We start from the raw sequence: 23,298 nt of genomic DNA on the forward strand, positions 1-23,298 counted from the left end.
GGAGCATAATACATCATAAGAAGTCATTTGAAGTAAAGACGATGAATTGAAAAGATGCCATCCATTCAGACGTAAGGCGCTCTGAATTACTACGTGCATTGTGCGCCTTATGGTCTGAAAAATACCGGAACAACTCTCATTGAAGAAGATGAATAAATTGTCTTTCATATGAATCGATGGTCTTATTTGAGCCTTTATTTATTGCTTTAATTCCCTGATGTATTTTGCAAAGAAACAACAAATCTTCAGCAAGATGCCATTTTGTAAACATCCCTGTGTGATTGAACTTCTTCCGTTCCAGTCGCGTAGGTGGCAGTGATGCGCATTGGAAAGTGCTTGGCGGATCCAACAACAACGGAAGAACATGTCCATTTCGAAAGGACGTGAAAACATGAACTCACCAACAAGTGCAAAATTAAAATGTTGAGCCTAATATATCTCAATTGTCCACTCCATTTTTTGTGCTGAATCTTACGAAAAGAAAAGGATGATATTTCATGGGGATTTCCTTATCTCTTCTTTACTCCCTTTTCCTCTTATTTTCAGCCGAAAGCGATACCCCCTCTCAGGATGTGCTCTTAGATGCCAGACGGTGCCGTAGTTCGGATGCTCCCCCCTCCCACCCCTGCCCCCAGGGGTGCCCTCGTGTCTCCATGTCCACAGGTGCCGAGATGTTAGCCATCCTGTTGTCCCCCCCTTCTGCTTCCTTGCAAGTCCGTGTTGGCAAGTCCAGCTCATTGGTGCTCATGTTACAGAATATACAGGCACATGCACTTGTGCTTTCGGACAAACGAGGCCAAGGGGCAGCGACACCTGCATCGCGCCTCCTCACTCGTGAGGGGGCAAGGGCAATTGTCAAATCTTTGGTTGGTGAGGATTGTGTTTGTGCGACCTGTTATGGTAACCTCCAATAGTGTTTGACATCTCCCCCCAACACGCGCAGGTGATGGGCTTCAGGCTCTCCCTTTCAATTGAATGCAAATTGCCCAAGCAGTCAATCAATCAAATCAGGATCAAATTATTTTTACAACTTTTGACATCAGTATTGGATGATCAGTTACTTAACACAGTGAAGCTAAAGTAAACACAAACCCTACACATGTGAGGCTTTATGAAAACGTCAGTGAGGAAATTCTGTACCACTCTAGTCCTGAAGGGGGCGAAATGCTCCTTATTACCAACTCTCACGCCCTTGCATCATTTTTTTTTAATGTGAGCTAAATGTATGTATTTTGTGGTAATCCTGCTGGCATTCATTCATGAACATTTTAAATGAATTTCCCGATTTTTTGGGGTGGTTAACTTGCAGCTCAATTTCCAAGACATCTAGCAACACTTTTAGAGTAAAATATAAAAACAAAATCAATTTTATAGCAACGTGCAGCATTTCCACGGAAAATTACAGAAAAATTGTATCAAATGTAAAATTTACAGAATTTAATTGTCCCATTTTCCAATCCACTTTATCCTCACAAGGGTCGCAGGGGGGGGGCTGGAGCCAAACCAAGCCGTCTTCGGGCAGTAGGCAGGGGGCACCCTGAACCGGTTGCGAGTCAATCGCAGGGCACAGAGACGAACGACCATGCACACTCACACTCACACCTAGGGACAATTTAGTGAGTTCAATCAGCCTGCCATGCATGTTTTTGGAACGTAAGAGGAAACCGAAGTACCCGAGGAAAACCCACGCAGGCACGGGGAGAACATCCAAACTCCACATACGAAGGCCAGAACTGGGATCAAACCCAAGACCTCTGCACTCGGAGGTCAATGTGCTAACCACTGGAGCACCGGGCTGTCAGACTTTAATTGGAATTTCCAAATGTAAATTCAAAGATTTACTATTTCTCAAAATTCAAATAAAATATTGTGTTTCCATTAGAAATTACAGCACAAGTATACAATAATATCGAAATGATAGCAGGTTCCCCTCCGTGAGTCGTCACCTTACCGTGGTGGAGGGGTTTGTGTGTCCCAATGATCCTAGAAGCTAAGTTGTCTGGGGCTTTATGCCCCTGGCAGGGTCACCCATGGCAAACAGGTTCTAGGTGAGGGGACAGACAAAGCACGGCTCAAAGACCCCAATGATGATCGAAATAAATGGATCTAGGTTTCCCTTGCCCGGACGCGGGTCACCGGGGCCCCCCTCTGGAGCCAGGCCTGGAGGTGGGCTCGTTGGCAGGCGCCTGGTGGCCGGGCTTACACCCATGGGGCCCGGCCGGGCACAGCCCGAAGAGGCAACGTGGGTCCCCCTTCCCATGGGCTCACCACCCATGAGAGGGGCCAAAGGGGTCGGGTGCAATGTGAGCTGGGCGGCAGCCAAAGGCGGGGACCCTGGCGGTCCGATCCTCAGCTACAGAAGCTAGCTCTTGGGACATGGAATGTCACCTCTCTGGCAGGGACGGAGCCCGAGCTGGTGTGTGAGGCAGAGAATTTCCGACTGGATATAGTCGGACTTGCCTCCACACACAGCCTGGGTTCTGGTACCAGTTCTCTCGAGAGGGGTTGGACTCTCTTCCACTCTGGAGTTGCTCACGGTGAGAGGCACAGAGCAGGTGTGGGCATACTCATTGCCCCCCGGCTCAGTTCCTGTACATTGGGGTTCACACCGGTAGACGAGAGGGTTGCCTCCCTCCGCCTTCGGGTGGGTGGACGGGTCCTGACTGTTGTTTGTGCATATACACCAAACAGCAGCTCAGCATACCCACCCTTTTTGGAGTCCTTGGAGGGTGTGCTGGAGAGTACTCCTGCTGGGGACTCCCTTGTTCTGCTGGGGGACTTCAATGCTCACGTGGGCAATGACAGTGATACCTGGAGGGGCGTGATTGGGAGGAACGGCCCCCCCGATCAGAACCCGAGTGGTGTTTTGTTATTGGACTTCTGTGCTTGTCACGGATTGTCCATAACGAATACCTTGTTCAAACATAAGGGTGTCCATATGTGCACTTGGCACCAGGACACCCTAGGCCGCAGTTCGATGATCGACTTTGTAGTTGTATCATCGGATTTGCGGCCTCATGTTCTGGACACTCGGGTGAAGAGAGGGGCGGAGCTGTCAACTGATCACCACCTGGCAGACCCAAACGTATAGTGAGGGTTTGTTGGGAGCGTCTGGCGGAATCCCCTGTCAGAAGGAGTTTCAACTCCCACCTCCTACAGAGCTTTTCCCATGTTCCGGGGGAGGCGGGGGACATTGAGCCCGAGTGGACCATGTTCCGTGCCTCTATTGTTGAGGCGGCCAATCTGAGTTGTGGCTGTAAGGTGGTTGGTGCCTGTCGTGGCGGCAATCCCCGTACTCGATGGTGGACACCAGCAGTAAGGGATGCCGTCAAGCTGAAGAAGGAGTCCTATCGAGCCTTTATGGCCTGTGGGACCCCAGAGGCAGCTGACGGGTATCGACTGGCCAAGCAGACCGCGGCTTCGGTAGTCGCCGAGGCAAAAACCCGAGCGTGGGAAGAGTTCGGTGAGGCCATGGAAGCCGACTTCCGGACGGCTTCGAGGAAATTCTGGTCCACCATCCGACGTCTCAGGAAGGGGAAGCAGTGCACCACTAACACTGTGTACAGTGGGGATGGGGCGCTGCTGACTTCGACTCGGGACGTTGTGAACCGGTGGGCAGAGTACTTCGAAGACCTCCTCAACTCCACCAACACGCCTTCCTTAGAGGAAGCAGAGCCTGGGGACTCTGAGGTGGGCTCTCCTATCTCTGTGGTTGAAGTCACCGATGTGGTTAAAAAGCTCCTCGGTGGAAAGGCCCCAGGGGTGGAAGAGATCCGCCCGGAGTTCCTCAAGGCTCTGGATGTTGTGAGGCTGTCCTGGTTGACACGCCTCTGCAACATCGCGTGGTCAACAGGGAGAGTGCCTCTGGATTGGCAGACCGGGGTGGTAGTCCCTCTTTTTAAAAAGGGGGACCGGAGGGTGTGTTCCAACTACAGAGGGATCACACTCCTCAGCCTCTCTGGAAAGGTCTATTCAGGGGTGCTGGAGAGGAGGGTCCGTCAGGAAGTCGAGCCTCAGATTGAGGAGGAGCAGTGTGGTTTTCGTCCCGGCCGTGGAACAGTGGACCAGCTCTACACCCTTAGCAGGGTCCTTGAGGGTATGTGGGAATTCGCCCAACCAGTCTACATGTGTTTTGTGAACTTGGAGAAGGCATTTGACCATGTCCCTCGGGGAGTTCTGTGGGGGGTGCTTCATGGGTATAGGGTACCGAACCCCCTGATACGGGCTGTTCGGTCACTATACCACCGATGTCAGAGTTTGGTTCGCATTGCCGGCAGTAAGTTGGAATCGTTTCCAGTGGGGGTAGGACTCCGCCAAGGCTGCCCTTTGTCGCCGATTCTGTTCATAACCTTTATGGACAGAATTTCTAGGCGCAGCCGAAGCGTTGAGGGGGTCCGTTTTGGGGGCCTCAGTATTACATCCCTGCTTTTTGCAGATGATGTGGTGCTGTTGGCTCCTTCAAATGGGGCTCTCCAAATCTCACTGGAGCGTTTCGGTTGGGATGAAAATCAGCACCTCCAAATCTGAAACCATGGTCCTCAGTCGGAAAAGGGTGGAGTGCCCCCTCCGGGTCGGGGGGGGGGGGGGGCGGGAAGATCTTGCCCCAAGTGGAGGAGTTTAAGTATCTTGGGGTCTTGTTCACGAGTGAGGGCAGGAGGGAGCGAGAGATCGACAGGCGGATCGGTGCAGCGTCTGCTGTGATGCGGACGTTGTATCGGTCTGTCGTGGTGAAGAAGGAGCTGAGCCAAAGGGCGAAGCTCTCAATTTACCGGTCGATCTACGTCCCAACCCTCACCTATGGTCACGAGCTATGGGTCGTGACCGAAAGAACGAGATCCCGGATACAAGTGGCTGAAATGAGTTTTCTCCGCAGGGTGTCCGGGCTCTCCCTTAGAGATAAGGTGAGAAGCTCAGTCATCCGGGAGGGGCTCAGAGTCGAGCCGCTTCTCCTCCACATCGAGAGGAGCCAGATGAGGTGGCTTGGGCATCTGATTCGGGTGCCTCCTGAGCGCCTCCCCGGTGAGGTGTTCCCGTCATGTCCCACCGGGAGGAGACCCCGAGGAAGACCCTGGACACGCTGGAGAGACTAGGTCACCCAGCTTGCCTGGGAACGACTCGGGATCCCGCGGGGAGAGCTGGAAGAAGTAGCTAGGGAGAGGGAAGTCTGGGCTTCCCTGCTAAAGCTGTTGCCCCCGCGACCCGGCCCCGGATAAGCGGTAGATAATGGGTGGATGGATGGATGGATAGCAGGTTTAAAGCAAACTCTCGCATTTGATCACAGATTGCGGTGTGGCAAAATATATTGTTTCCATGGCAAATAATAGCAATTGCAGGACAACATCAATAAATGTCTGCATTTTACATCAAACTGTGGCATTTCTGTAGCAAAGTCACACTTTTATCGAAAAATATCACCTTGACATGCCAAATAGCACCATCATCGCAAATCATAAAAAGTACAGCACTTTGCTCAAACAATACCACATTCCTAAACTAACAGCAATTTCATATTTCCATGACATATATTCATCAGCATATATAACGAAAGCAGAACGATTTTGATCAATACCAGTGAATTAAAAAGAAACACAAGAGAGCTTTTGATCGGTCTTTTGATGCGCATTGCAGGCACACGCACACGCACACGCACACGCACGCACAGTGCTGGCAGTTACTGAGCACAAACTAACAAATCCTTCTATCTGGCGTGTGGACGGAGAGCTTCTTGCTTGTGTAAACAAGCATGCTGAAGAGCTCTTAACCAAACAAAAGATCCCAAACTAAGATTGGAGAAGAAAGAAGAAATCGCAAAAGTGTCAGAATGAGGAGAGTGCGCGCGCACCGAGAGAGGGAGGAGCAGCGAGATAAGTGCGTGAATTTACTTAACTTGACTTCCCTGCTTCGGCCAAAGCAAACACGCCGCACGCACGCACGCAGGCTGCGGATAGAAGGACAGTGCGTGAAAAGCTGTCACTTTTGCAGCTTACCTCCCCACGGACACGCCGCCGCAACCGCCGCTGTTGTTTGTTAAAGTTCCTTTTTTTCTTTCTTTCTTTTTTTTTTTTTTTTTTTTGCACATGGATAATCGGATTTGCTCCCTGACGACCTCCTCGCGCAGCATGATGGTAAGCGTCCAAAATATCTTAACAAATAATTTATTCTTCAACTTTTTCGGAAAGCGTTGATTAAATTATGGGATTTAAAGACGAGCGCGTGTTTCCACTTTGACCTGCGGTCGCACCTCTAATTTGCTTTAAAATGCCATCCAATTATTTTCGGGTGACATTGATTCGTGCATTTTACTCAGTTTTATGCAAACTATGAAATGGACTTACTATTATTATTATAACTACGCATACATTTAAAAATGGATAAAAACACACTTTTATGGAATTCTTAATGAAACATCATTAATATTAACGGTTTCTACCATTAAAAATATGAATTTTAAAAAAAGTAGTTTATCCTCACAAGGATAAACGGGTTAGAAAATGGATCGATGTTAAAAAATATAGATTTATTAATTAATATTACAGAGCCTCTCGCAATAAACTATTATAGCATTATAGGCATGAGTGAATTTTCATTGTTATTTTTTGTAATCTGCGGTGGTTTTTGTCATCCTTGAAATGTGCAATATAAATTCATATTAATTCATGCTTTACCACATTTTTGTCATTTCTGCTTAATGACTGTGTTTGGATAAAGTGCCTGCCCACCCACCCGAATAATTCAGTCAGTACCAGCAGTGGGTAATTTCAGGCTCCTAGGCCACATACATCCCACTCTAGCATTTGATCCAACCCAACAAATAAATACAACCTCAGAAGAATCCATAACATTTAACATTTTAAATCACTCCTTTTTTTCAGGGAGGGGGCATCTGATGTTGTAAAGTCTTGAAAAGTGCAATTGAATAATATTTGGCCTTCCACAACATTGCACTCAGACACACACTTGACACCCCTCAGCCTCCGTGCTGGGACCCTCATTAACTCTATTAGAGGAGCCTCACTTATCATGTTCACATCACAACTCCCCAGTCGCTCGCTCACTCTGTTTTCACAACCATTACAGTATTTGTCCATTTCTTTTAATTCATGAATGTCCTGTAAATCGCTATAATTATTAATAATACATACATGCATGTTGTGGCTTTAAATGTCATCTCCACAGAAATGTTTTCAATGCAACATTAGGACTACTGCAGCGTCCGGCACATTTATTTTATGAGAATAATACTCAGGATTGGATTTTTTATATAATAATATTTTCATTAATATGAGGTCTTTTTCACTGGTTTGGGTCATCCTCACAGTGAGATGTTTCTATTTGTGCTTTAATTGCCTTATTTTATGATATGAGAGAGACATTATATTATATGGAATTTTAATTTTTTTATTTCATGGGAACATTATTAGAATTTTTTTAAGTGCGGTTTCCCAACAGCAAAACTGTTATCCTTAACCTTAAAAGCAACATCTTCTTAATACAACTCCAATATTGTTATTCCATGTTAACTCCTGTCCAACGAAAGCATGTATCTCCAAAAATGTTTTTTCCCCTCACAAAATAAAGAAATGGATATACTGTAGATGCAACCCCCCCCCTCCAAAAAAAATAAAAATAAAAAAACAACCAAGAAAAACCTGAGATGCGTAGGTAGTGTAGTCTTGCGTACCTAATGAAAATATAACTGTTTTAAAAGAGAGTTTCAAAGCGGCAGAATTACATTGCATTTGAGCATTCGCAGTATTAGTAATAGTAACATTGGCATATAAATATGCTACTAATTAAGCAAAGCTGTACAAATTGACATCTGTGCACGTCTCTTACTACGAATGAAGTACTACTAGTAAAATACTTCATGTCACTGCTAGCATGAGTAGCACACTCAGTTTTCAATTACGGGTAGTTCCCAGTTTTGCCTCACAAGTTTTAGTCAGTGAATAGAGTGCATTGTGGAAGGCAATCCCGGAAAAGACTTTACTTGCAATATTCAGCTGCGCTAAATTGTCTTACTGCTGAGTGCAAAGAGTGAACTAGTGCATGGAAATTAAACTAATATATAAAATAATTACGGCTTTCCATCAGCATTTGTAGTATCACATTCATCTAAGTGTGACAGATGCTCAAACATTAACACCCCTTTCACACGCCATGCACACGCGCACACACACACACACACACACACACACATGATAGTGGTGGATGTGTGTGTGTCTGGAGGCGCGTGTAAGGTGTGCAAATATTGAAGGTGTTGGTACGTGGGCCGCTGTTTAATTTAGCGCTGTGGTTTGTCTCCTAATAACATCAGACCTGAAGTTTATGGACTCTGCTGCGGGAAGCCCCCTCCTGCCCCCCTACCGCCCCTTTACCAATCACACCCCCCCATCCCCTTCCCCTCAGCCACACACACCACCTCACCTCGCCTCACCTCACCCAACCACCCTCCGAAACCCTCCATAACTCTTCACGGTTCTTATTACCGTCTCTAATAAATTGTGAATAAGCCCCGAAAAAGTCTGCTGCTCTGAGAATTCCCCATCCTGTAAGACATCCCGTCACTCCAGTCCCTTCACCCGCACCCCCCTCCCCCCACAAAAAAAAACACAAATTAATTCCAAACCCCACTGTAAACCAACCCTTTGTGAAATGATAAATATTTTCACAGGGAGCGCGCTCTTCCTCATCTCTTTTACATCTCAATTCGACTCGCTACATCGAATCGGAGTGACTCGTTGCTGCGGATCACACACTCGTTCTTACTCATTCTGTACCCGCTAATAACTATACAATGGTGCCTTGACTTATGAATGCTCCAACTTGGAAGTTTTTATAGTTACAAGCAATCACTCAGTTGTTTGTTTGTTTTTTTTTTTTTTTGCTTTTTGTTGGGAGTTGAGCTGCAGGTATGAACAGTGGGCTTTAGGCAACAAAAAGCTTCATCCCGAGGCACAAGAGTGAGGCGTGGAAACATTTTGCTTACGAGAGTCTGGGCAAGCCAAAAGCTTCTACAAACTAAGTCTGCAAAGCCTAGTGTAACATCCTCGACTTGTCTTGAGTGACGAGTGTAGTGGTCATGGAACGATTTGACTCTTAAATTAAGGTAACACTTTATAAGAATTAGGGAGTAGGGCAGGATCCTTCACTCATTCCTGACTCCTGATTTTTATACAGAGAGAGAGAGAGAGAGAGAGAGAGAGAGAGAACTGTGTAGTTTACTAATAAGTCAAATACAAAAACACTGTAGTTTTTGGAATACTTCTTTTCCATTTAGTGCACATGGAGAGCAATTCCCAACACAGCCATGGTGTTAGAAAACAGTTCACAGTCGGTCTGACAGCTCCGGCTTTAAGTGTGTGAAACACATCGTAAAGAGATCAGATGTCAGCCACAGTGCACTTTGATTCATTTCTTGTATTAAAGTAAGCAGGGCTGATTCTGTAAAAGTGGTCATTGATACACAGTAAGTGGAGTTAAGATAATATTTGGGAAAAGCATGATGGTTGCTGCTGTTTTTTTTAATTCTATCGCCATTTCTCAGTTGCTGTGTGGATAGCGTCACTATGCACTTGTTACCTTCAGCCAAAGAGTCAAGCATATAGCTACAAACATGACGCAAATTTGGTTTGACTAATTTGGTAACACAGGCCATTGGTTGCTTTTTCATGAGTTTATTAGCAGAATTAAAACCCCACAAGAAATATACAATTTCCACCCAATTTTGATGAAACAATGTGAATCCAGTATTTCCACTGTAATTGCTATTTAAATATGTTTCATTTGCAAGATGGGATATCCATTAACCTTATGCGGCCCCTTTTTAGGAATGACAAGTAGGTGTTAACTTTACGGTAATCATCAAATTGATCTCAGCCAATCTGCCAAACAAATAACATTACCACTTGATTAAAAGCTATGATGCAGTTTTATTTTATTTTTAAACAGTGGTTTTTAACCGCCGGGTTGGATTGAACCCGAGCGGTTCAGTGAATCAGTCGCAGGGGTTTCGTCGGGGATCAAGTCATGCACTGTGTGTGTGTTTCCGTTTGTAAAAGCCTTTTCACACTACATTTAATGAAGAGGAGCGCAGCATCAACAAACCCATTTATAGTATATGTGCTGGGAGGGAGCAATAACACCTCTACGACTACGTTTACATGCAGTCAATATTAAGGCAAGGTCAGAATTTCGATTTCTGAACCATTCAGGATCTAACTTGTACATGCATGAGCAAAAACACATTTGGAATCGCCCGACACAAACCGCGACACAAGGACAAAATCATGATGCAAATACAAAGTGGAGGTCATTTCCGCTTCTTACTTTCTACCGTCAATGAAACACATGATCTTCATCTCACTCGCCACAGTAATACCGGTAACGCAGTTGGTTTCCTCCAAGCTCCAAAAGTGTGTTGCTGTGATGCGTCTTGAGTTACATCATATTTGTGTCTTTTTCGATGGGTTTTGCATCACACACACAGGCATAAAAGTGTGTTTATACATTGTGGCATTTTCACCCAATAATAATAATAATAATAATGTAAAAAACGCCACAGAGAAATCAATGGATTCAAGTTTGGCTGGTTTAGCGAATGGCAACGTAAGATGGCTGCCGGCTACCCTCATCGGTAGCGATGCTCAATGTGGTTTGCTGCGGTGGGCCCGAGTAGAAAATCCCGAGCGTTGTCGCGAGTGCCGCTGCTTTGAAATCAAACCGTGCATCCAATAGGAGAGGGCTTGGCGGAATGATTTCAGAGTGCTAACTATAGTTATGAACAATGAATAAATAAGACAGGCATCATTTAGCTGCCTAGCTACGGCAACGTTAAGCTAGTGGGGGTAAAGTGTTGCTGCACGCCTTGTTTGTGGTTGACACGACAACCAACACAAGGAGCCTCCATTGTGCTGCATACAGTTGCACACAGCCCCATACAATCACAACAAGGGAACATTATTTGGATGTAAATACTTTTTGGGCACTTTCTTCAAATGTTTCATGTCACAAGCGCACTTGTTGTGACATTGACGAACAGACTGAATCTCAAGAAAATCGTTTGAGAAATAAGCGCCTTTTAATTATTTTTTCAATGTATACGTGTCTGACGGGAGTTTTGCCACTGCAGCAACATGGCAAAGCCATACAAGACCACAGTGAGTCGGGATGCTTCAGAAGGCAGGCGTATCGAAGTTCTCTTTTCATATCTGTACTTTTCATATCTGTACTTTTCTATAAGTGGGGAAAGCATCCCTGCTTCTTGAATGCGCTTACTTGGGTAATTCAGTACCTCCAACAAGGTTAAGAACCACTGCTATAAATCTTGTCATGAAATCCAAAAACCGTGTTGGTTCATTCCATACTTTGATACAGTGGACTATATAATTAACAAAAAATGAATAAAAAAATGAAAACACTTTACGACATTCGGTATTATGTACTGTACATGTACAGTAATTAAGAAATGAATTGCTTTAAGAAGTTGAAAATAACAAGCGGTGCTGTCAGCAGGCAACAGCTGTCCCACCGATTCATGACACCACACACATCGCTGCGTTTGCAAGCAGCCCCCTCCCCACACACATGCACAGATAATAATCTTTACTTTCCACTGAAACGTAATAAGAGGTTGCGGCTGCGGGACTATTTGGTTAGGTGTCTGAATTTTGCTTCAGCAGTTTTCCACCGTTTTCCCCTTTTTGGATTTTATAGTGTCTCCCTTAAGCATGTATGCATGTGTAATTATCACATGTTGCTCCAGCTGTATGTTTTTTTCTGGTAATAAATTATTGGTACACTGTTGATATGATATTAAGTGCAAAAAAAGTAATTCCGAATTGAATTCTAAATGGGTCAGGAGTTCGCTAGTCCTCTTCAAACGAAAAAACCTCAATTGGAAGTGTAGAAAAAGGAAAAGGACATTTAAAATCAATTTCATATTTTGTCTAATGGATTAAACACACCTCAAATTTGAGATGGGCGCATCATCAAATTTTGTTGATCAGGTAAATCGATTCACCAATAAATTGTTGATCATTATTATTGTGCACTGTACATACCATTTAAAGCTATATTTTTAGAACAACTCAAGTTGTTCTGTGTTTCTTTTTTACAATGGTTTTAAAAGATCAATTCAACATCATCGATTGAATTCATAACTATCAGTCAATCAAAGAAGGTTTGCAAGAACATTTAGGTTGATAGTTACATCACTATTTTTACACAATGTACATCTTTATTGTGGACACACACACACACACACACACACACACACACACACACACACATGCAAACACAGTAAAATATTCAAATGGGCAGTACACTACATACTTTTCTGATAATATTGTTTTTATTTTTTATTTTTCAATTTTATTTCAAAAATATTATTATTATTTTTTTAAGTTGTGTTGAAATATGTTTCAAAGTGATGACATAATGTACGGGGACTATTTTAAGCCATAAACTTTGAAACAAATGGTTTGCATGAGCACAACTGCCCAAGTCGTTTTTTTAACTTCCTGTGACAGTATTGACGAGTTAAAAAATAAAGACGTGTTTGCTAAAAAAACATTTCTTATTTGTTGTGTTTTTGCCCTGTTTTCCATTCAAAAACAGATTTCGGTTTTGAAGCTTGGTCTGAAAATTATCTCCCACCATGAATGAGGAATCACTGTAATTGGTCTTGAGTTAGTCTGTCAGTGCTCCGTGTTTTTTTCAGATTATTCGAAGTGGAACGAAAAGTGCATGTGTGTGGATTCGGGAAAGAGTGCAAGTACGTGTGCGACCCCCTTCTCCATCTAAGGGCACAAGATGTTGTTCACCTGTGAGAGGGACCACCATCTGACTGGGGTCAGCGCACTCTTGCAACAACTCTACTCTGCTGTGGGGCGAGGGTAGGAGGGGCGGTCGCTGTGGGGGGGTTTTGGAGGGGTGTCTACCAGCTGGTCTGCCACTGCCATCACTGATCACCTCTCAGTAGTCCTGGTCCTGTGTGAAACCTGGTCTTTCACCTGGGTGTAAATGATTCCATGCAAAAATGAGCTCTCCTTGCCCAGTTTTACCCCACTTCACACACAACATAGTACTTTAAAAATTAATTTTTACATTTATATTTTTATAAATACATAAATATCTTTTTTTTTTTTTTCAAAATGGTCTATGACATGTCTCGCGTTTTTCTACCTTCAAGCGCTTTAACACAGTCTCCATCATTCACTTACTGCTGATCCAACATCAGGAGCGACTGGGAGTTCAAGATCTATCGTAGCCGTCACCCGTTTAAATCTAATAGACGATGGAAGTGGGGGGTGCGAATGGCGGCCATCACGTGCTTCAACGTAATAGATAACGGGGGAAGGTGGATTTGTATAGCGGATGTCAAGCTACGAAACTTAATTGGCAATGGGGGTTGGGGAACGTCCGCCAGGCCGTTCGACGGCCCGGAAATAGAGCGGCCGTTACACATTTTCCTGGAATTCCCAGTGGCCATCTCCCCCCCCCGATACCGTGACATTATGGAAAACCATGCAGAGTGGGGAAAAAAATGCATTGTTGGTATAAATATGAAAAAAAAAATGAATAAACAATGTTGACTGATTTCATTTTGCAACCTTTTGGTATCATGTAGGTCAAGTGCTAAAAAAAAAAACACCTGTACCCAATGGCATTATGGGCATGATGGTAAAAAAAATGCTACATTTCTCGTCTATAGCTTACAAGTACATTGGAACATGAATGTCAAACATCCAAAAATCGTACTCCACCTTGGCAGTTCTCCACATCCGCAGCGCTGCGCAAATCAATTTGCATTGCCTTTAATCGTGAGCAATTTGATGGCATCATTTGGAAGGGCACAAAGAGATAAAGCTGTGGCATTGTCTGAAAAAAGACCTTGTCATTAGTGGGTGCGGGCAGCTGCGGGAGTTAGTCAAGTGGAAATGGGGGTGGGGGGAGCCCACCGTGTGTGCGAGGTAAAGTTACAAGGGGTCTGCAGCAGGTTCACCGCCTCGCCAATGATTTATTGGATCCCATGCTAGTTGGACTGTCCTTCCGAGCGCCTCGGCATCTGTCGTCGCCTTGAAAGGCATTAGCGAGGCGTGCACCGCCCGCTCGGCTCGCTTGAGGAACAGAAGTCGCGAGTCAAGGGATTTGTCGCCGCTCCAGCTGGATGCTCAAGTTTTCCCTCATTGCGGATTGTTGTCGACAAACCCGCTCGCTTTCGCACCGCGAAAAAGTTGCTGGCACGGCGGTCAGGTGTCAATGCAAATCTGGAACAAAATAACGTCGCACTTGCATTTGATGGTTCAGTACAATTTTGTACCTACGATTTTGTACCTCTGATTTTTCTGCGATTTGTTCAGAAATGTCATTTGCAACAATTCACCATCAACCAACAGAATTGACAAACAAAAACACAAATAGCTCATTAAAAATACTTTTTTTGGTAATATTTCCACCCCTCTGGAGCCAGGCCTGGAGGTGGGGCTCGTTGGCGAGCGCCTGGTGGCCGGGCCTACACCCATGGGGCCCGGCCGGGCTCAGCCCGAAGAGGCAACGTGGGTCCCCCTTCTCATGGTCTCACCACCCGTGGGAGGGGTCAAAGGGGTCGGGTGCAATGCGAGCTGGGCGGCAGCCAAAGGCGGGGACCCTGGCGGTCCGATCCTCGGCTGCAGAAGCTAGCTCTTGGGACATGGAATGTCACCTCTCTGGCGGGGAAGGAGCCCGAACTGGTGTGTGAGGCAGAGAAGTTCCGACTGGATATAGTCGGACTTGCCTCCACACACAGCTTAGGTTCTGGTACCAGTCCTCTCGAGAGGGGTTGGACTCTCTTTCACTCTGGAGTTGCTCACGGTGAGAGGCGCAGAGCAGGTGTGGGCATACTTATTGCCCCCCGGCTCAGTGCCTGTACATTGGGGTTCACACCGGTGGACGAGAGGGTTGCATCCCTCCGCCTGCGGGTGGGGGGACGGGTCCTGACTGTTGTTTGTGCATATGCACCAAACAGCAGCTCAGCATACCCACCCTTTTTGGAGTCCTTGGAGGGTGTGCTGGAGAGTACTCCTGCTGGGGACTCCCTTGTTCTACTGGGGGACTTCAATGCTCACGTGGGCAATGACAGTGAGACCTGGAGGGGCGTGATTGGGAGGAACGGCCCCCCCGATCAGAACTCGAGTGGTGTTTTGTTATTGGACTTCTGTGCTCGTCACGGACTGTCCATAACGAACACCTTGTTCAAGCAAAAGGGTGTCCACGTGTGCACTTGGCACCAGGACACCCTAGGCCGTAGTTCGATGATCGACCTTGTGGTCGTGTCATCGGATTTGCGGCCGCATGTTCTGGACACTCGGGTGAAGAGAGGGGCGGAGCTGTCAACTGATCATCACCTGGTTGTGAGTAGGCTCCGATGGTGGGGGAAGATGCCGGTCCGTCCTGGCAGACCCAAACGTATTGTGAGGGTTTGTTGGGAGCGTCTGGCGGAATCCCCTGTCAGAAGGAGTTTCAACTCCCACCTCCGACAGAGCTTTTCCCATGTTCCGGGGGAGACGGGGGACATTGAGTCCGAGTGGACCATGTTCCGTGCCTCTATTGTTGAGGCGGCCAATCTGAGTTGTGGCCGTAAGGTGGTTGGTGCCTGTCGTGGCGGCAACCCTCGTACTCACTGGTGGACACCAGCAGTAAGGGATGCCGTCAAGCTGAAGAAGGAGTCCTATCGAGCCTTTATGGCCTGTGGGACCCCAGAGGCAGCTGACGGGTACCGACTGGCCAAGCGGAACGCAGCTTCGGTGGTCGCCGAGGCAAAAACCCGAGCATGGGAAGAGTTCGGTGAGGCCATGGAAGCCGACTTCCGGACGGCTTCGAGGAAATTCTGGTCCACCATCCGACGTCTCAGGAAGGGGAAGCAGTGCACCACGAACACTGTGTACAGTGGGGATGGGACGCTGCTGACTTCGACTCGGGACGTTGTGAACCGGTGGGCAGAGTACTTCGAAGACCTCCTCAACTCCACCAACATGCCTTCCTTGGAGGAAGCAGAGCCTGGGGACTCTGAGGTGGGCTCTCCTATCTCTGTGGTTGAAGTCACCGATGTGGTTAAAAAGCTCCTCGGTGGCAAGGCCCCAGGGGTGGATGAGATCCGCCCGGAGTTCCTCAAGGTTCTGGATGTTGTGGGGCTGTCCTGGTTGACACGCCTCTGCAACATCGCGTGGTCAACGGGGAGAGTGCCTCTGGATTGGCAGACCGGGGTGGTAGTCCCTCTTTTTAAAAAGGGGGACCGGAGGGTGTGTTCCAACTACAGAGGGATCACACTCCTCAGCCTCCCTGGTAAGGTCTATTCAGGGGTGCTGGAGAGGAGGGTCCGTCAGGAAGTCGAGCCTCAGATTGAGGAGGAGCAGTGTGGTTTTCGTCCCGGCCGTGGAACAGTGGACCAGCTCTACACCCTTAGCAGGGTTCTCGAGGGTATGTGGGAATTCGCCCAACCAGTCTACATGTGTTTTGTGGACTTGGAGAAGGCGTTTGACCGTGTCCCTCGGGGAGTTCTGTGGGGGGTGCTTCGTGGGTATGGAGTACCGAACCCCCTGATACGGGCTGTTCGGTCACTATACCACCGATGTCAGAGTTTGGTCCGCATTGCCGGCAGTAAGTCGGAATCGTTTCCAGTGAGGGTAGGACTCCGCCAAGGCTGCCCTTTGTCACCGATTCTGTTCATAACCTTCATGGACAGAATCTCTAGGCGCAGCCGAAGCGTTGAGGGGGTCCGTTTTGGTGGCCTCAGTATTGCATCCCTGCTTTTTGCAGATGATGTGGTGCTGTTGGCTCCTTCAAACAGGGCTCTCCAACTCTCACTGGAGCGTTTCGCAGCCGAGTGTGAAGCGGTTGGGATGAAAATCAACACCTCCAAATCTGAAACCATGGTCCTCAGTCGGAAAAGGGTGGAGTGCCCCCTCCAGGTCGGGGGGGAGATCTTGCCCCAAGTGGAGGAGTTTAAGTATCTTGGGGTCTTGTTCACGAGTGAGGGCAGGAGGGAGCGAGAGATCGACAGGCGGATCGGTGCAGCGTCTGCTGTGATGCGGACGTTGTATCGGTCTGTCGTGGTGAAGAAGGAGCTGAGCCAAAGGGCGAAGCTCTCAATTTACCGGTCGATCTACGTTCCAACCCTCATCTATGGTCACGAGCTATGGGTCGTGACCGAAAGAACGAGATCCCGGATACAAGCGGCCGAAATGAGTTTTCTCCGCAGGGTGTCCGGGCTCTCCCTTAGAGATAAGGTGAGAAGCTCGGTCATCCGGGAGGGGCTCGGAGTCGAGCCGCTTCTCCTCCACATCGAGAGGAGCCAGATGAGGTGGCTTGGGCATCTGATTCGGATGCCTCCTGAACGCCTCCCTGGTGAGGTGTTCCGGGCATGTCCCACCGGGAGGAGACCCCGAGGAAGACCCAGGACACGCTGGAGAGACTATGTCACCCAGCTGGCCTGGGAACGCCTCGGGATCCCCCGGGGAGAGCTGGAAGAAGTAGCTAGGGAGAGGGAAGTCTGGGCTTCCCTGCTAAAGCTGTTGCCCCCGCGACCCGGCCCCGGATAAGCGGTAGAAGATGGATGGATGGATGGATGGATGGTAATATTTCCAACTCAAATAAAATTTTTGCCACCCTATTTGGGGGCTGATTTGTACTATAACGTCTTATTAAATCTAGTGCTTGCTAATTTTTTTTTTTTTTTTGCTTGCTTGCTAAAGATATATCATCTATCTATATCTTAAGATCACATTTCTTCTTTTAAATTGAGGTTCAACACTGAAAAATAGCCTCCTTGGAAATATTTTAAATGGTGCATTAAATTAAAAAGTCAATGATTTTATTAGCTGAGGGACATACTGGAAAACAGTCTCATTTGTGCATCGGTTTGTAAGAGTTCCTAATAAAACATGTGGTGCGACTGACCTTTTTTCTCCTCACACATGTTCAGGGACAATGACACTGGGAATAGTCTAATTTGCCCTAGTGTTTGCTAATTGCTCCACCTTTTCTTGTAATATCACCTACTGAAATCTCATAAGAGCACACCCGAAGGAGGCGGGTGTTGACCAAATAAATAATCAAATTTGTGCATATTGTGCATACAGACATTTGACAGAAATGTATGAATAATTAATCACAAGGGAAGAAATGTTAATGTAGTCAGCTAAATTGATGAAGAACAATTAATGCAGTATGTAGTGTATTTTATTGTATATTTTTTAGGCCTCATGTTATTTCTATTCGTTAATATTAAACTTGTTTCAACTTCCTTACACTTTTTTGATGTTCCACTCCTTCCAAAGAATTCATTTGATTCAAATCACTCCATTTTCAAAATATCCCCCAAATTCACACCAATGGGGCGTACTGATTTTCTCATTCCAGATATTCACAGCTTTTATTTCCACCCCCCACCCTCCGCCCCCACAAAAAAAAAGCCCCATGCATTCCCAATAGAACGTTCGGCAATCACAGTTACCAAAAACTCAACATTGTCACCAATAAGATATCAGGAAAAACAAACAGTTTCATGCCGCTCCTATTTGAAACTCAAAATGTTCGGCTCATTCAGTTGACATGCCCAACAATCTGATTTGCCAAAAAGTCAACATCCCCCCCCCCCCCCATAAAAATTCCAACAAAAAATATGATATTTTAAAATATATAAAATATACGGTGTATATATTCCATCCATCCATTTTCTGATCCGCTTACAAGGGTTGCGGGGGGTGCTGGAGCCTATCCCAGCTGTCTTTGGGCAGTAGGCGGGGGACACCTTGAACCAGTTGCCAGCCAATCGCAGGGCACATAGAAATGAACAACCATCCACGCTCACACTCACAGTTAGGGACAATTTAGAGTGTTCCATTAACCTGTCATGCATGTTTTTGGAATGTGGGAGGAAACCGGAGGACCCGGAGAAAACCCATGCAGGCCCGCGGAGAACATGCCAACTCCACACAGGAGCTGAAATTGAACACCTCTGCACTGTGAGGTCGATGCGTTAACCACTAGACACTGGACCGCCCTTATATATTTAATATAATCAACCGATTCAGGGTGTCCCCTGCCTACTGCCCGAAGACAGCTGGGATAGGCTCCAGCACCCCCTGCGACCCTAGTGAGGATCAAGCGGCTCGGAAGATGAATGAATGAATGAATGAATGAATATTCTTACCAATGACATATTTCACAAAACAGAGTCACCTCGTTTCCATGTGAAATTCAAAATGTTCAGCTTCTTCTGTTGAAATTTAGGAATGATTTTCAACATGCCAAAAATTGCTATCTGCAAATTGTTTTAAATCAACGTTATCACCACTAAAATTCCCACAAAATATTCCTTATTCATTACCCAATGGCACATTCCAAAAATGAATCAATATTTCACTTTGTGCGTATGGAATGTGCTAAAACCAATTCAATAACCCACAAATAAGTGCTGGTAAACAAATTTAAGTTCAAATTATAAAAATAAGTCAATAGTCTGAGGCCAGTATAAAGTTGAGCTGGGTGCTATCCACTGGTCGCTTTCTTATGGGTTTAGTTCATTCCATGACCATATTCGATGGACATTGTGCTTCTCCTTGTGCGTTTGACTGGTGTTAGTGTCAACACCTCCCATGTAACAGTTCAGTACATTTAATACTTTTTCACCAATCTATATTTTTGTTCAAGTGACGTGTGATCAATGTATTTATTTTAGAAATAATGGACCAATCTAAAGTGTTGAAAATGGCTTGTTCTCTTTAACGATGCAATGTTAATGGTTGAACAAACATGCCATTTTGGAATCTTCTAAAAAGTGATGATTTCAGATAGAATGGATTTGGCTCAATGCCAGCAATGGATCTGATGATGAAACGGAAAGATTTTCATATTTAACTGGAGTAATATTAGTTGTTTTTCACCAAGCAAAAATAATTAAAAAATTAATAAATAATTTATGCCTGTGATTATTGCTACATGCTTTGCTTGAATGTGTCACTGCACTGCACTCGAAATTGTGAAAACGTTCGTACTGTCCTGTATTGATGCTAGTTTTGTTCCCTGTGTACGCTGGTTCACATGAAGTATTAGCATTAACTTAGTGACCTTTCGTAAAGCAAAGCACAGTAGGTTGTTTGTTTGAATAAATAAATCACCACACCAGGGGAAAAAAAACCCACCAGCAACCAACAGTACTTGAAAACCTCCCAAGTGAGGGGGTGGGGGGGGGGGCACTTATAAGTCAAGGTACAGTATCGCTGAACTGCAAACGTTGTTGCCATTGTTGTCAGATGGGTGCTTTAAAACAAAACAGTGGGCAACACAGCTGTGGGCAGGGGAATGGGATGTTCACCGTTATCTTTGTTCTTTGTCTTTTCTTTTATCAGGCAAATAATGAGAGGCTCTGTGCATGCTCGCAAACACACACACACACAGACGCCCTCACAGCCCCACCCGTAGGGCAGTCTGTCCAAATGGAGGCCTCCAGGTGGGCTTCCATATGGCACAAGCACGGCCCGGCCGGTTCACCTTGTCAGGCTGCTGATGGAGACGCTTCAATAAAAAAGGTCAAAGTAGTAGAGGGGTCACTGAGGAGTGTAGCCATTTGGAGAGGAGCTGACTCACGCACACGCACACATGCACGCACGCACACACACACACACACACACACACACACACACACACACACACACACACACACACACACACACACAATCACACACACACAGACAAACATCGGTACTGTAAACACAGTAATGGATGAATAATTGTTCCCTGCAGGAGACTTGGCTGACTAAAATGATTAATTTTTAAAGCTTGGAGCTCAGCAGTGGAACGGTTTAAACATAAGTCTGTGATTGACAGGTGATCAGTCCACGAGGAACGGCTCCACTTTTTGAAGATTTAGGCAACGCTTACATGGCAGTGGCAGTGTGAGGCGGGTGGTCCTTCAATTTTGTCACATCTCAAATCAGTTTTCCACGCTCAAATTAACTGAAATGCCATTAATCCGTGCCAGACCAAAAAGAAAAATATTATAATCGAGAATTTTATGAAATAAAATGATGTTCCATCCATCCATTATCTGAAGCCTTTTTCCTCATGAGGGTCGTGGACCGTGCTGGAGCCTATCCCAGCTGGCTTTGGGCAGTTGGTGGGGTATAAAATGGTTTTATAATGTTTAACTAAGATGAAAGTCACACATACACACACACACACAAACAGCGTACATATAGTGCAAGTAGCCACCGGGCAACCACGGTGCCTCATAAGCGCCCCTTCCACCGCGATCATGTGAAATAATCTGCTTCCGTGTAGGAATCGGGTACGCAGGAGCGTGAGACTGAGTTAAAGCATTGCGCGACTTGACCTTGTGGCCCCTCATGATCCCCTTGACCTCCACTCCACCTCACCGCAGCCCTGCTGGGTTTGTTTTAGCTTCAGTTTCATCCCTCTGCCGTCCACATCTCCGCTCAGCTTCCACTCATTCTCCCTCCAGTGTCCTGCCATTCCCGTGGTTTTTTGCAGGCCTCGCCCTTAACCAGGAACTGTCTTCGGTATCACACGCCTTTCGTGCGCGAGCGTTTGTGTGTGTGTGTGTGTTTTATATATATATATATATATATATATATTTATATATATGTTTATATATAAATATTGTGTCACAAATATTTGTCTTTGTCACATCAGGTTGCATCCATTCTTCTTACACTACATCTCATCAAAAGTTCATCAATTGTGGGATAAAATAGAAGGCATGAAAAGCAGTAGTGGAGGAAGGAGCAGAAAACAGTCAATAAAGTTGCTTTGGAATTGATACATATATGGGGGTTAAAAATACAAATCTGAAATGAACATCACAATTTGCAGTGTGAACAAAGTCTAACTTGTGTCAATGAATTACAGTGGTGCCTTGAAATACGAGTGCCTCGACTTACAAGTTTATACATTTCTTCAAATTCTTATATTTCTTTCTTCTTATATATTTCATCAACAAACCGTGAGATGCCTCAAACCGATTTATCTTTCATGAAAGGCTGTTTGAAACTAATCTCGAGTGCAATACAAACCAAGAACGTTACATTGGTAAAATGTAACAATTTGATTTGGTTTGCTTCAATTACAATCGATTCAAAACGGTTTTCATTTCACCCCCAAATTCCCATTCATCATAATGAAAAACTGATAAAAATGACACATTTCTATTGGCCAAACCTGTCAGCAACAGATCATTCATAAAATTTTTAAGTGTGTGTGTAATGGGGCAGTCAAACAAAGTGAACAAAAATACACAATGCATGTGAATGGTGGATTTCAAATACCCGTGCTGCTGTTTTTGGATATCGATTGGCGGTTTAAATATAGTATTACGCCCTTCCACTTATTTTATTTCTCTGAAGTGCGCAGCTTGTTTTGCCTGTGCACATATTTTGCACCTTCGAGCAACTGCCGAGCACCATGACAATCAACAGCTTGGCTCCTCGCGACACATTATGTGAAGACTGCACCACTGTTGCCATTCATGCGAATGGGGTTGCTGACTACTCTAATTTGTCGCCTCTCCAGGAGAGCTGAGGACACGACAGTACCTGACGGGATCCGTGCTAACTGCAGAAAAAGTGGACCAGGCTCTTTGGAAACAGGTGAGAGCTTGCTTGGCAAGTGGCAGGTTACAGTAGACCCTAAATTGTACTTTATGAACAAAATATTAAAACAGAATAACATTTGTTTCATTTCCAAAAAGGCCCTTCATTTTTTAATCGGTATTCTTGCGAACCAAAATTTTTTATGCCGGCATTCATCATCATACTTAACGATGAAATATTTTTCAAATAATGAATTAATTCATTTAATAACAGTTTTTTAAAAATCTGTTTATTTGTTCTTGTATTTTTTTTCCATTCATAGTTAATTTTTCTAAATTACAATTATAGTAAAATAATTACACTCTACTTGCATTTCATTTTTCAATGTTGCCTCAAGAAACAAGTCGTTTACATGCAATACAATGGCCGGAGTAAATCCGAGTCCCGTCACTTTAAGGCGAACCTGCTGTCTTTTGCAGGGCTTCTCATCATCGATTGGAAACTCCCTGAGACCCTCAACTGGTGAGATGTCTATGACGTTCATATTCTAGATTAAGAGGACAAAATTATATCAGTATGTGGTCATCAAAGAATCCCTTTATTTATTATTTTTCAGACAATGAATGAATCGTCTTTTGGGGGGCTTCAATAGTCCAAACAATTCATTCACAAAATTTTGTGCACAGGTGTTCCTTGACACATGGTAGAA

The 23,298-nt window shown here is 45.4% G+C and overlaps 1 protein-coding gene across 2 annotated transcripts in view; it reads left to right on the plus strand.

The window, feature by feature from the left end:
- The first annotated feature begins 5,933 nt into the window (after window positions 1-5,933).
- Window positions 5,934-23,298, plus strand: part of eya2 (EYA transcriptional coactivator and phosphatase 2) — a 46,353-nt gene continuing 28,988 nt past the window's right edge. Inside the window, exons 1-3 of one of the 2 annotated variants that reach the window (XM_052075174.1) lie at window positions 5,934-6,125; window positions 22,570-22,646; window positions 23,069-23,111. The gene's annotated coding sequence lies outside the window, so the exon portion shown is untranslated. Of the gene's footprint in view, window positions 6,126-12,833; window positions 12,853-22,569; window positions 22,647-23,068; window positions 23,112-23,298 lie in introns of those variants that run through there. The other variant, XM_052075175.1, reaches the window with a different exon arrangement.

This window comes from Hippocampus zosterae, chromosome 9 (genome assembly GCF_025434085.1).
Source record: "Hippocampus zosterae strain Florida chromosome 9, ASM2543408v3, whole genome shotgun sequence".
Taxonomy (NCBI): domain Eukaryota; kingdom Metazoa; phylum Chordata; class Actinopteri; order Syngnathiformes; family Syngnathidae; genus Hippocampus; species Hippocampus zosterae.